The sequence below is a fragment of the Octodon degus genome, unplaced genomic scaffold (assembly GCF_000260255.1).
Source record: "Octodon degus isolate 3935 unplaced genomic scaffold, OctDeg1.0 scaffold00053, whole genome shotgun sequence".
Classification (NCBI taxonomy): domain Eukaryota; kingdom Metazoa; phylum Chordata; class Mammalia; order Rodentia; family Octodontidae; genus Octodon; species Octodon degus.
In genome coordinates, this window is record NW_004524629.1 from 12,705,086 (window position 1) to 12,716,150 (window position 11,065).

At 40.2% G+C, this 11,065-nt stretch overlaps 1 long non-coding RNA gene across 1 annotated transcript; it reads right to left on the reverse strand.

Annotated features, from left to right (window-relative positions):
* Positions 1-777: 777 nt before the first annotated feature.
* On the reverse strand, positions 778-9,805 carry LOC111817278. The gene is made up of 4 exons (XR_002821518.1): positions 9,529-9,805; positions 5,675-5,785; positions 3,896-4,001; positions 778-1,844 (listed from the first exon to the last, which is right to left on the reverse strand). It is a non-coding gene; the product is annotated as an uncharacterized LOC111817278 (long non-coding RNA).
* Positions 9,806-11,065: the final 1,260 nt, after the last annotated feature.

Here is an 11,065-nt window from a genome sequence, read left to right on the forward strand (position 1 = left end):
CCTTCACTTTCCTCAGACCTAGCCTAAGCACCTGCTCCTCTGTACCCTACCCTTCTTTAATGTCCTTCCTAACAAGCCAGTAAATGTTTCCCTGAGATCTTTGAGCCACTCAGGCAAACTAATCAAATCCAAGGATGGGCTTGTGGGAACCTAGCTTCATAGTGATTGGTCAGAAAGAGTAATAAAACAACTCAAGACTTGTGATTAGCACCTAAGGTGGGGCAGTCTTAAGGGACAGCCCTCAACCCATGGATCTAAGGCTAGCTCTGGGTAGACACTGTCAGAACTGGGTTGGATTAGAGAAAATCTATTTCATGTTCACTGCAGAACAAACTGCTTGCTTTCTGCTTGGGAAAAACCGTATCTTTGGGGTCATAGGAATCTATATCAATTGGTAGGAAAGTAGAGGGCAAAAACAGTCACTCCAACAGAAACTCATTAAACTCAATGTTCTGGCACATGGGCATTCCATAATAATAATGAGTAATAGTAGCTACAAGGGTACAAAGGCCTCTGTACCAGTATATTGCATGTATGATTTACATATTACTACTATACTTCACAAGGCATTTTTTAACTTAATTTATAAATCACTGACCAATTGGCAGCATCCCAGGCAAATCTATTCATTGTCCTTGTCACAATCACACATTGATTAAACCTTTCAACTAGAAATTATAAAACTAGAGAGTTGCTTTTCAAAATAAATTTATTCATATCACAGAAATATCAAAATAATAAAAGTAAAATGCAACTTTTAAAAAGTAGAACCAACACATTTATCAAATGTAATAAGTAATAATTTATTTTAATCATTACACTGTTCCTCCGACTTAACTTTGTAATTCTTTTTCAGGTGTTCTTTTGATCACATCTAAAGATTATGACTCTTGGTTCTATACTGTAGTTATTGGATTATTTGGTGTTTTTTTTTTTCCTTTGCTTTAAGTTCTTTATTTTCTTCAGTGATTTAATGGGTTTGAGCAGACCCATTTCAAAGTATGCCTATATTTCTTCTGCAGAATAGAATCTGCCCCTCTTAGAGTTCCCAAAACAAAACATTTTAAATACAACCACACTGGAGAAACTTGGTCACCCCTTCCTGTTCAATGACACATTTTCAGGTAAGAATATCATTCTCCCAGTTACAGTTGGGTCTGCTCCTAGTCCACTAGTTTCAGAAGGCCTTTTCAGAGAAAGAATGGGGAATGAAACAGGAACAGCAGTGGGCTATTTCTTTTCAGTTCTCTGCTGATGTCAGAGGACCCAGAAATATGAACGAGGTCTAAGGAAGCCCCATCAAAGGCAATAATTATTTTTGAAGATAGCTTACTACTCAGTAAAAAACTATCTCACCTTAAATGAGAACTTTCTCATAAATATTTCACAAATGAGGCCAAACTAGCCTCAAGCTGTTTAAAGAGGTTATCAGTCCAATATGAACCACAGACCATGAATATTTATTTACATGCTCCCTCTCCAACCGTGTGATAGCAGGGGATGAAAAGGATCATCTTTGTTCTTTTTCAAGGAAATTTGTCTTGTATAGTTCATTGAAGATGGGAAAGAGCACCAGAAAATCTGAGTTGAGGCTCTGGCTTTCACAATACAGGCCCTTTTCCTGGGCTTTCTTATTCTCCCTTTGGACATGAAGAAGCCTTCCTGTGTAAGTCCAGTCCTCAAGGTCACCAGAGCTCCTGTAGCATCCACACAGCATCCCACTAGTTTGCTCCTGCAGAGCCACAGAGGCGAAGAGCTTTGTCCTAGAGCCCAGGCAGGATTGTCCTGGCTATCTGAAGACATTTCTAGAAGAAGTCAATGAGTCCCACAGAAGCAAGTGGGACCTGAGGAAATAATGAATAAATGAGTACTTAAATTTGCAAGAGAGAACATATTAAAATTGTACATATTTTTAAACCTTAAGGTCAAGCGTATTCCAAACTTGAAGTCATACCATAGATACCAATTTTGCCAGCTAAGGCATATGAAGGGAGAGTTACAGAATTTAGAATTAGTTAATTTTTACAACATGAAATACTTAACAAGCAAATGTTCATCATGCACCAACTGCCACTAAACAAAATTGCTGTCTACCAAGGCACTCTTCTCTATGTAGAGCAAGGCCTGCTTTTCTCAACATGCCTACAGTGTAGGAAATTATATAAAGCAGGGATCATGAAAATAAACCCAAATGGTGTGTTGTGCTATACAGAAGTTCAGAGGCAGAATGACTTCAGCTTGAAAAGGTGGTCACACAAGGCTTCATATAGAAGATTTGATTCATGATTCATGGTTTCAATATGAAGCATCATATTGACCAGAAGACTTTTTTTTCCCTACAGTACTAGGAATTGAACATAGGGGACTTTGAACTGAGCTACATCCCCAGTCCCTTTCTTTTCATTTTTCTTATTTTGAGAAAGACTCTTGCCAAGTTGCTAAGTTGCATGAACTAAGCTCAAATCTGTGATCCTCCTGCCCCAGCCTCTGAAAGTGCTGGAATTACAAATGTGCACCACGTCTTGCTGACCAAAAGGTTTTTAGGACAGAGGTAAAATCAGGAAAGTTCTACTTAATCACAGAACAGAGGAGGAGGAACATCCTACAAATTGCATCTTAAAAAGTGAGCACTTATATTAAAATGAAAACAGGATAGGAATTTGAGAGACTGCTTTGGAGCAAGTACAATGGGCGACCGTTGTGACCAGGCAAAGGGCTTGCTGTGCTGTTTGTATTCTGGCTGGCTCCTGAGCCATTTGACATTATGCATGTCACTCAACTTTGGGGCAGTTCGAGTTTCTCTCCCATAAAGATGAGTGTGGAAAAAATACCATGTGTTGTAAGATTAAGATGAAACAATTTCATTTTCCTATAAAGGCAATTTAGCAGACACTCATTTCTTATACTGGTGTTACCCCAAACTTCTGAGTCAAAGTGAGAGTGTTTACAGAGGTTGTAACTACTCTGAGTCTGCTATTAGTCTCAGACTCAATGTTCATTTTTTTTTTCTTATGTGAAAACACCAGGGGTTTTTAGGAGAACACTAAGTTGATTTAAGTTAAGTGTGACTGTCACCAGAGCTAGTGCCATGTTACCTCTTTCATTTGAGACAGTAGTTATTCCACGGCACATAGAATAATATTTTATAATTATTTCTTTGCATAATGGATAATGAATAATGTTTTCTAATTGCATGTAAAAATGGGTTCATTTGAGACAGTAATTATGCCATTGCACACACAGACAGCAAGTCCAGTTCTAAGCCTTGGACTGCATCTAGTCTGTTCATATGAAGCATATGGGGATGGCCACAGGACAAACAGTGGAAAGAAAGAAGGACCTACAGACTAGTGAGAATAGCTGGAATGAAGAGGGTTAAAAGTTTTGAAGGTTTTCCTGTAGCCCCTGAGATGTTTGAGTGGGAAATGACATGGCAGAACAACTCTTTATGAAGTCTGGCTCAGGAACTGGTCAGTAGGATGGGTGTGCCTGTGAAGGACAGAGAGATCAAAAATGGTGTTACCATGTTGGCACAAAATGCTGCCAGTCTGTATCCATCAACAGAGACACAGGGAAAAAATGAATGATTAGAATAAGAAGGTAGCCCGGGAAAATTAAGTGTTTGGCAAATAATGAAAGCTGGCTGAGAAGAAGGAATATTTAAGATGGCAGAATGGCACAGTAAAGTCAGAGGTTGCAAAGGCAAAGTGCACCTGGGGAGATAGGAGGAGAACACTAAACATCCTGTATCTGTTCAGAGTAATAGCAAGGAAATTTTTGAAGTGAGGTGACAAGTAAAAAAAGAGCTTGAATTTTATACTCAAAGGAAGATTGTGCCTCACAATAGACATGATGACATGTTCAAAATTGGTTAAGATTTGCTAAAGGAAGCTACCTTCAGACACTCTATTCAGCCTGACGCTGCTCATTTTCACTATAGATAGTCCTCATTTGCCAGCTTGCCTCGTTCCTTCTTGTTTCTCTCCATCTTGGGGCAGACCCTTGGAGATAAGATGAACAATAAAATTGTTAGCTGAGTTTCCTTTAAATGGTGCCCATAAAGCTCAGCAATTCTTCAGGCTTTGTTTACTTAAAGCAACGATTTTCGCTATAGGGGGTATTTCCGGCCCACCAAGGGTCATTTGGTAATATGTGGAGGCAGTTTTTGGTTGCCACATTGGGCAAGGGGTGCTCCTGACACCTGAAGAGTAGAGGTCAGGGAAATTGCTAAAGATCCTATAATTCACAGAACAACTCTAAAACAAGCTTGGTGTCATATCTCATGCCTGCAATCCCAGAACTAGGGAAGTTGAGGTGGTGGAATCCCAAGTTCAAAGTCAGTCTAGGCTACATAGTGAGACCTTGTCTTGAACACTGAATTGTCTCATCCAAAATGTCAGTAGTAACAGTGCTGAAGATAAGAACCCTGAACTAGAGTGTAGGGATAGAAAACTCATTCCTAACGCTTCAAGTCCCCCAGACTCCTATACTCTTTATCTTATCCATGATTTGGAATACTCTGAGAATGCACACTAGTAACTTCACTGAGCTTTGCTTGTGTGTGTGTGTATGTGCATCTGTGTGTGCACATTGAAGTTCAGAGAATCAAGAGATTTTATCAAGAGATATAAGAATATCTTATAATATTCTTTGTTCAGTGTACATAATTTCTACTCTACAAAGAATTGGTGATTATAGCCGTAGTTTCATCATGATTACAGCTATAGCTCAGACCTAGCAGGTCTTCTATTAATTAAAGAAACTAAAAGTAGGAGATTACGGGACCAGGGAGATGGCTCAGTAGGATAAGCGCTTGACTGGCAAACGCAAGGATCTGAGTTCAATCCCTGGTTCCGCCAAAAATAAAATAAAATAAAAATAAAAAAATAAAAAATAAATAAAAGTAGGAGATATATATATATATGTTAAAATTTAAATCTATAGGGTAAAATATTATAGACATTTTTTCATCAACCACTTCTCATCTTTCTTCCAAAGGTGTGCTTTGAAGAACTGAGAGTTGGTGGAAATATTTGTGGCCATGTACTTCATCAGCTGTATTAGTACATCTTTTTTTTTTTTGTATTTTAGTGCAGGGTCTTCAGGGACTACAGGGTCTCACTATGTAGATCAGACTTGTAGTGATCCACCTATATTCAGCCTCCCAAGCGCTGGGATTACAGGCGCGCACCACCTCCTCAATTGCCATCTCAGCATGCCCCAGGGGCAGGGCCGGCATGGTATGCTGTGTATTGGTACATCTTGTCTTCTTACTGGAAAACAGTTCTGGCCTCCCTGTTCCTGTCATTATGCCTTTCCTCAGACTCCAAATCAAATTTTAGAATATTGGCATCAGCGATGTCTTCAAATTAGTTAACAAGCCTCAGTGTCCCTGAGAGGATAAGAAGTTAAGGAAAAATAAAAGGACTGAACTAGAGTGCATCTTGGGCAGTGATTCTTGTCTCTCTATTTCCAGTGCCTAGGAGAATGCCAGGCACCTACTAGGTGTTCAAGAAATGTTTGTCCAGTGAGTGGGCAGAAATCACTGAGACAAACTGCCACAGATTCGCTGCAAAAATAAGAGAATAGATTGAACCTGAGAGATCCTGAAGCATACCAGTGAGATCTGGGCTTCTAGGAGTGGCCCTTATAAAGATAGAAAGATGGGACTTACTGCTGTAGGCCAGGACTACCAGCACAATGAAAACAATTGCAAATATGGCAATCAGGGAACTCATCCACATTGGAAACTTATTACCAGGAGTCTCAGCATTTGGCGGCTGCGCTGCGGAGAGAAATGACTAATGTGAGCTGCAGTACATTTCCTGCTCTTGGCTCCCATCCCATGCCTCTCCTGCAGAGAGAATTTTTCACTTCTTGCCTGGTCAGCTCACCAGTACACAGCTGCTAGCATTTCTCTCGTATATTTTTTTCAGTCAGACACATACTGTAGTCAAATGTCAGATACTGGATATGAAAATGACAATTTGAACTTTTGCATTTAGTAAGTTGGCATAAAAAGAATCTAAAGAGGTTCTTTAAAGGTTCTTCTCATCCTAACTAATTTTTATTGTAGACAAAGCTAGCAGCGTCACTTGTCATTCCCAAATGAAAGATGCATTTGTTTCACCATCTACCCTTAAGGTCCTGGGAGGATAGAGAAGGCCCAGCAAGGAGCTGACAGTGTGTACCTTGGTGTTGGGTGGGGGTATCATGAAGAGAGCCTTCTAGGCTCCACAGGAAGCATAGGGGCATAAGGAAGGAAATGGGTGGGCAAAGAAATATTTGTGTGCGTGGTGCTGCCGTCCATCCCTCCTGATGACCCACAGCAGCTACGCCATTATTTTTGAGCCCCTTTGAGTTAGCAACAAGATCTGGAGAGAGAGCAGGATAGAAATTGAAAGATACTTCAGCAACTCATCCTTTTATGGTTTCTCTGAAATGATTTACCCTGTAAGGTTTTTTTTTTTTTTTTTTTTTTTTTTTTTTTTTTTTGTGTGTGTGTGTGTGTGTGTGTGTGTGTGTATCTCACTACATAGCTCAGACTCATAGTGATCCTCCTGATTTCTGTCTCCGTAGTGCTGGGATTACAGGTGTGTGTCACCAGACCCAGACCTCATTGCCAGCTCAGTGCACTCAGGGACGGGGCAGGTTACGGCATGCCGTGCCAGAGATTGAACCCTGTTCCTGTGCTTTCCTAAGCAAGTGCTTAGTCAGCTGAGCTATACCACCAGCCCTTGAAATGACTTACTCTTTAAACATTTACTGATTAACTGTTTTTTCCTTTCCTGGGTGCCAGGCTTATGGGTACACTTCGATCTTTAGTTTATTGGACTTCTCATCAGCAGCTGACCCACAGACACCTCTTCCCCTTAACTCCTACAACCCCCCATTCCATTTCAGCTTTTTGCACTCAATTTTCTTTCTAGGCTTTGTTTTACTTGTCCTTTAAATATTGTAGTTCTGGGGGCCAGGGAGATGGCTCAGTAGGATTAGCGCTTGACTGGCAAACACAAGGATCTGAATTCAATCCCCAGTTCCACAAAAGAAAAATTAATTAAATAAAATAAAAAATAAGTTAAGAATAAATAAATAAATAAATAAATATTGTAGTTCTCATGTCCTGTCTGTGGCCCAGTCCTCCCAGATGAGCTTATCCAGACCTGAGGCTTGAAATGCCATGAGATTTCTAAATCTGTATATAATATTTTGATCTCATTTCTGAGCACCAGATTTGGTAGCTGCAGCTGCTGACTAGAAGGCTGGGAGCCAGCTTCTCCTCTGACCAGACTGAACTCACCATATTCTTTCCAGAGGATATCTACCAGCTGCATTCATCCACAGCAACAGGTGACATCACTGTGTCACCCAAATAAAAGACAAACTTTCTTGTTCTCGTTTTCCGGTCAGCTCCCATGTACTTTCTACTGCTATATCCAGAATATCTCTGATACTACTTGCTTCTCACAAATCTTTGAGAACACCTTCCTTAGTTTGGAACACCTCTCCTGTCTGTAGCCTCCAATCTATCTTCTTTGCCTCAGTTGTTCCGGGCTGCAATAATTCACACACATTGCTGCTCCAGTCATTATTTAAAAATGCATATCTGCACTTAGATGCTTGTCATTTACAAAGTAGGAAAAACTGCCTTCTCCTTTTTCTTAAAGCACCATATTGTAAGGAGACATCATGTGACTCCTAGGGTTGGCTGCTGCAGGCCAGAACAACATATAAAATGACAGGGGTGCCCTTATATCCTGGAAGCATAGATGGTTCGCAGGCGCTGGCTCGCTCCTGGCTTCCTTTCAGAAACACTCCCACCCACTCCTAAGCCTCGGAAAGCCTAGAGAAGCAATGTGTGTGTGGAGCAGAAAGGAGCCAGGCAAAGCCAACTGCTTCTGCCTTCTAGAAGCCTCTTAACACACCCAAGGGTCCAAAGTGCAAAGTTGTGAGGGCCCCAGAAGGAACGCTCATGCTAGAGGTCATGAGCAGGGCTTTCCAGCTTATCAAAGGTTAACAGATTCACAGTCCTTAGACTAAAAGAACCATGTACCGGTCTGTTCAGTGAATCTGGTTTTCCCCACATCAAGTGTTATGTAACAAATACCATAATCTTTGCCACGTCTGAGGACTATACGTCCAATGAATGATTCTCTGTATTATCAGCCCTCAACACCCCTCAAGTGGGCTACTTGCTTGAGACTCTAGTGCTGAGAATGCCGCAATCTAAGTATTTACATTCTGAAACTCTCCAATCACAGAGAGAAAACCTATAAGTTGGTTAACAACATCACCTGGGCCAAACCTGAGGTATCACCTGTGTTTAGGACAAAGTTTACTGGGATGCAGCCACATACTGCATTAATGTCTCGTCCATGGCTGTTTTTGCTCTACGGTAGCAGAAGTGAGCAGTGGTAGCAGAGACTGTGAACTGCGAAGTCTAAAACACTTGCTGTGTGGTTCTTTTTACAAAGCTTTGGCAACTCTTGCCTAAGAACGTCACCCACACCTGCTTTCCAAACACAAGTCTCAGGTAAAATATGATTTACTCTGTGGATTCACCTCTGCATTAATGTTCACCTTTGGAATATTCTAAAGCTTGTTAAATAATGATATATCTACACAGCCAAAAATAAGCTCTGAATTAATAAACTGTATTTTACTATTTGATTCAAACTTCACTTTTACAAATATTTCGAATACATCAATGATTATTGACAGAGATGAGTTTGGAATATAATAAAACCATGGTAAGCTGGGTTTATATTGGAACTAATTTTCCCAGAGAATTTTATCTCATTATTCATTGAGCAAAATAGAACTGTCAATAAATAAGAATGGATTAGATCATCTAAAATAGATCCTCAAGCGCTGAGATGGCAATTGAGACTGGGCATGGTGGCACATGCCTGTAATTCTAGCTCTTGGGAGGCTGTAAACAGGTGGATCACTACAAGTCTGATCTATTAGTGAGACCCTCAACTCCCTGTAGACCCTTCCCTAAAATGCAAAATAAATAAATAAGGTCCTCAAAAACAAAGCAAGAGGAAGACATATGCCACACCCTGTTATACCATATGCTGACATGCCACAGAACACCACATTCAAATGCATTGTTTATTACCCACATAAAATATATCTTTGGAAGTGGGGTTGGGGAGAGTCCTGGTGGTCCCCTGTATGGTCAGCCACATAATTCAAGTATTTGAGTTATCCTGTGATAACCTACCAAGTTTTTCCCCCCATATTTTATATTCAGATAATTTTACCTCTTGAGGAAAGAAAATTCTTTAAGTTTTCCTCTTGGCTCAAGAGGAAATTTTTTTTTTTTTTTTTTTTTTAGACAGGGTCTCACTGTACATCACACTGTGTCCATTGACCTTAGTAAATCATGATAACACGTTTTGAAAGTCTAAAATGACTCTAAAATTTCTATCAAAGTCAGCAAATTCAATCTCAGGATGCATCTGACTGAGTAATTTTCTTTTCAGATTCTCCAGGGTGGGTCCCTGGGACAGTGTTGCTTACGTTTCTGCCAGGTGAATGTCTCCGACACTTCTGTGTTTCCATACTTGACGAGGCACTGGAAGCTGTGGTTGCTCGTCATGTTGAAGTGCAGCTCACTGCTGACAGTGAACAACTCTGTCTGGGGATCCTGTGAAACTGCCGGGTAGTCAGTGTTTATCTCTTTTCCATCTTCCAACCAAGAGAGGTGAGGCTTAGGAAAACCCCCCGAAGTTGAGCATAGTATCCTTTTAGTGTCCGTGGATATATTTCCAAGGTCAGTTATACTGGGAGTAAGGAAGTCAGCTAGAGGAAAAAAAGACATATGATTACATTTGGTGATAAGTCTGTGTGTATGGGTTTATATTTTGTTCATTATTTATTATTTTTTATTATTCTTGTTTCTTGTTTATTTTATTTTATTCCTTCAATTTTGTTTTTTCAAGACAGGGTCTTACTATGCAGTTCACTCTGGCCTTGACCTCCCTATGTAACTCAGTCTGAACTCAAACTCACAGCAATCCTCCTGCTTTAGTCTCCCAATCCTGGGATTATAGCAATGTGCCATCATGCCCAGAGGATTTATATTTTAATATACTAGCTAGTTTTGAATAAGAATAATAAAATGAGTTTAATTTGCAACTCCCATAAATTATTCATAGTTACATATAATTTAAAACTTTTTGATTTGTTTTTATTTATTTATCTGGTACAGGGTCTTGCTATGCAGCTCAGACTTGTAGTGATCCTCCTATCTTGGCCTCCCCAGTGCTGGGATTACAGGGATGCACCACCACTCCTGGTTTCATTCTGGTAGCTGGCTTGGTGAGGGGCTGGCACAGCATGTGGTACTGGGGATCGAACCTGGGTCTTTGTGCTTTTCGGGCAGGCACTTAGACCATTGAACTATTTTCCCAGCCCCTTAAAGGTTTTGATTTGAATTGATCATATGGATTCTTCACCACTTTTTATTGAGATTGGAGGTGCTTAGAAAAGGGAAAAGTAGATTTGTGTGAATAAATATTGACATAGTACTTGTGATTTTAGGAGGTGGAGAGAAAAATATTTATGGGCTTCTTTTAATTGTGTCTGAACATTATCTTATTGTCTTTACAATAACCCCATGAAGTGGAATTTAGATCAACAAAGGTCAGATATAAAGCTGAGTGTGGTGGTCCATGTCTATAGGCTGATGTAGGAGGATCGCTGGATCCAGGAATTCAGGACCACTCTGACAGTCTTCGTTTTTGGTACTAGAAACTAAATCCAGGGGCACTCTACTACTGAGCTACAGACCCAACCTTTTCAGTTTTATTTTGAAACAGGGTCTAAGCTTCCCAGGCTTGTTTTGAATTTTTGATCTTCCTGCCTCAACCTCCCTGGTAACTGGGATTATAAGTGTGTGCTGCTGCAACTGGTGAATATCTGTAATTCCATAGCATTTAACCTAAAACCATTTGTTTTATAAATAATCTAAGGTTTAGAAGTCATAGCTGTTACATGGCAGAACTGGGATTTGCTCTTGAGATTTTTGACATTAGAGAATGTATCCTTCCCTCTC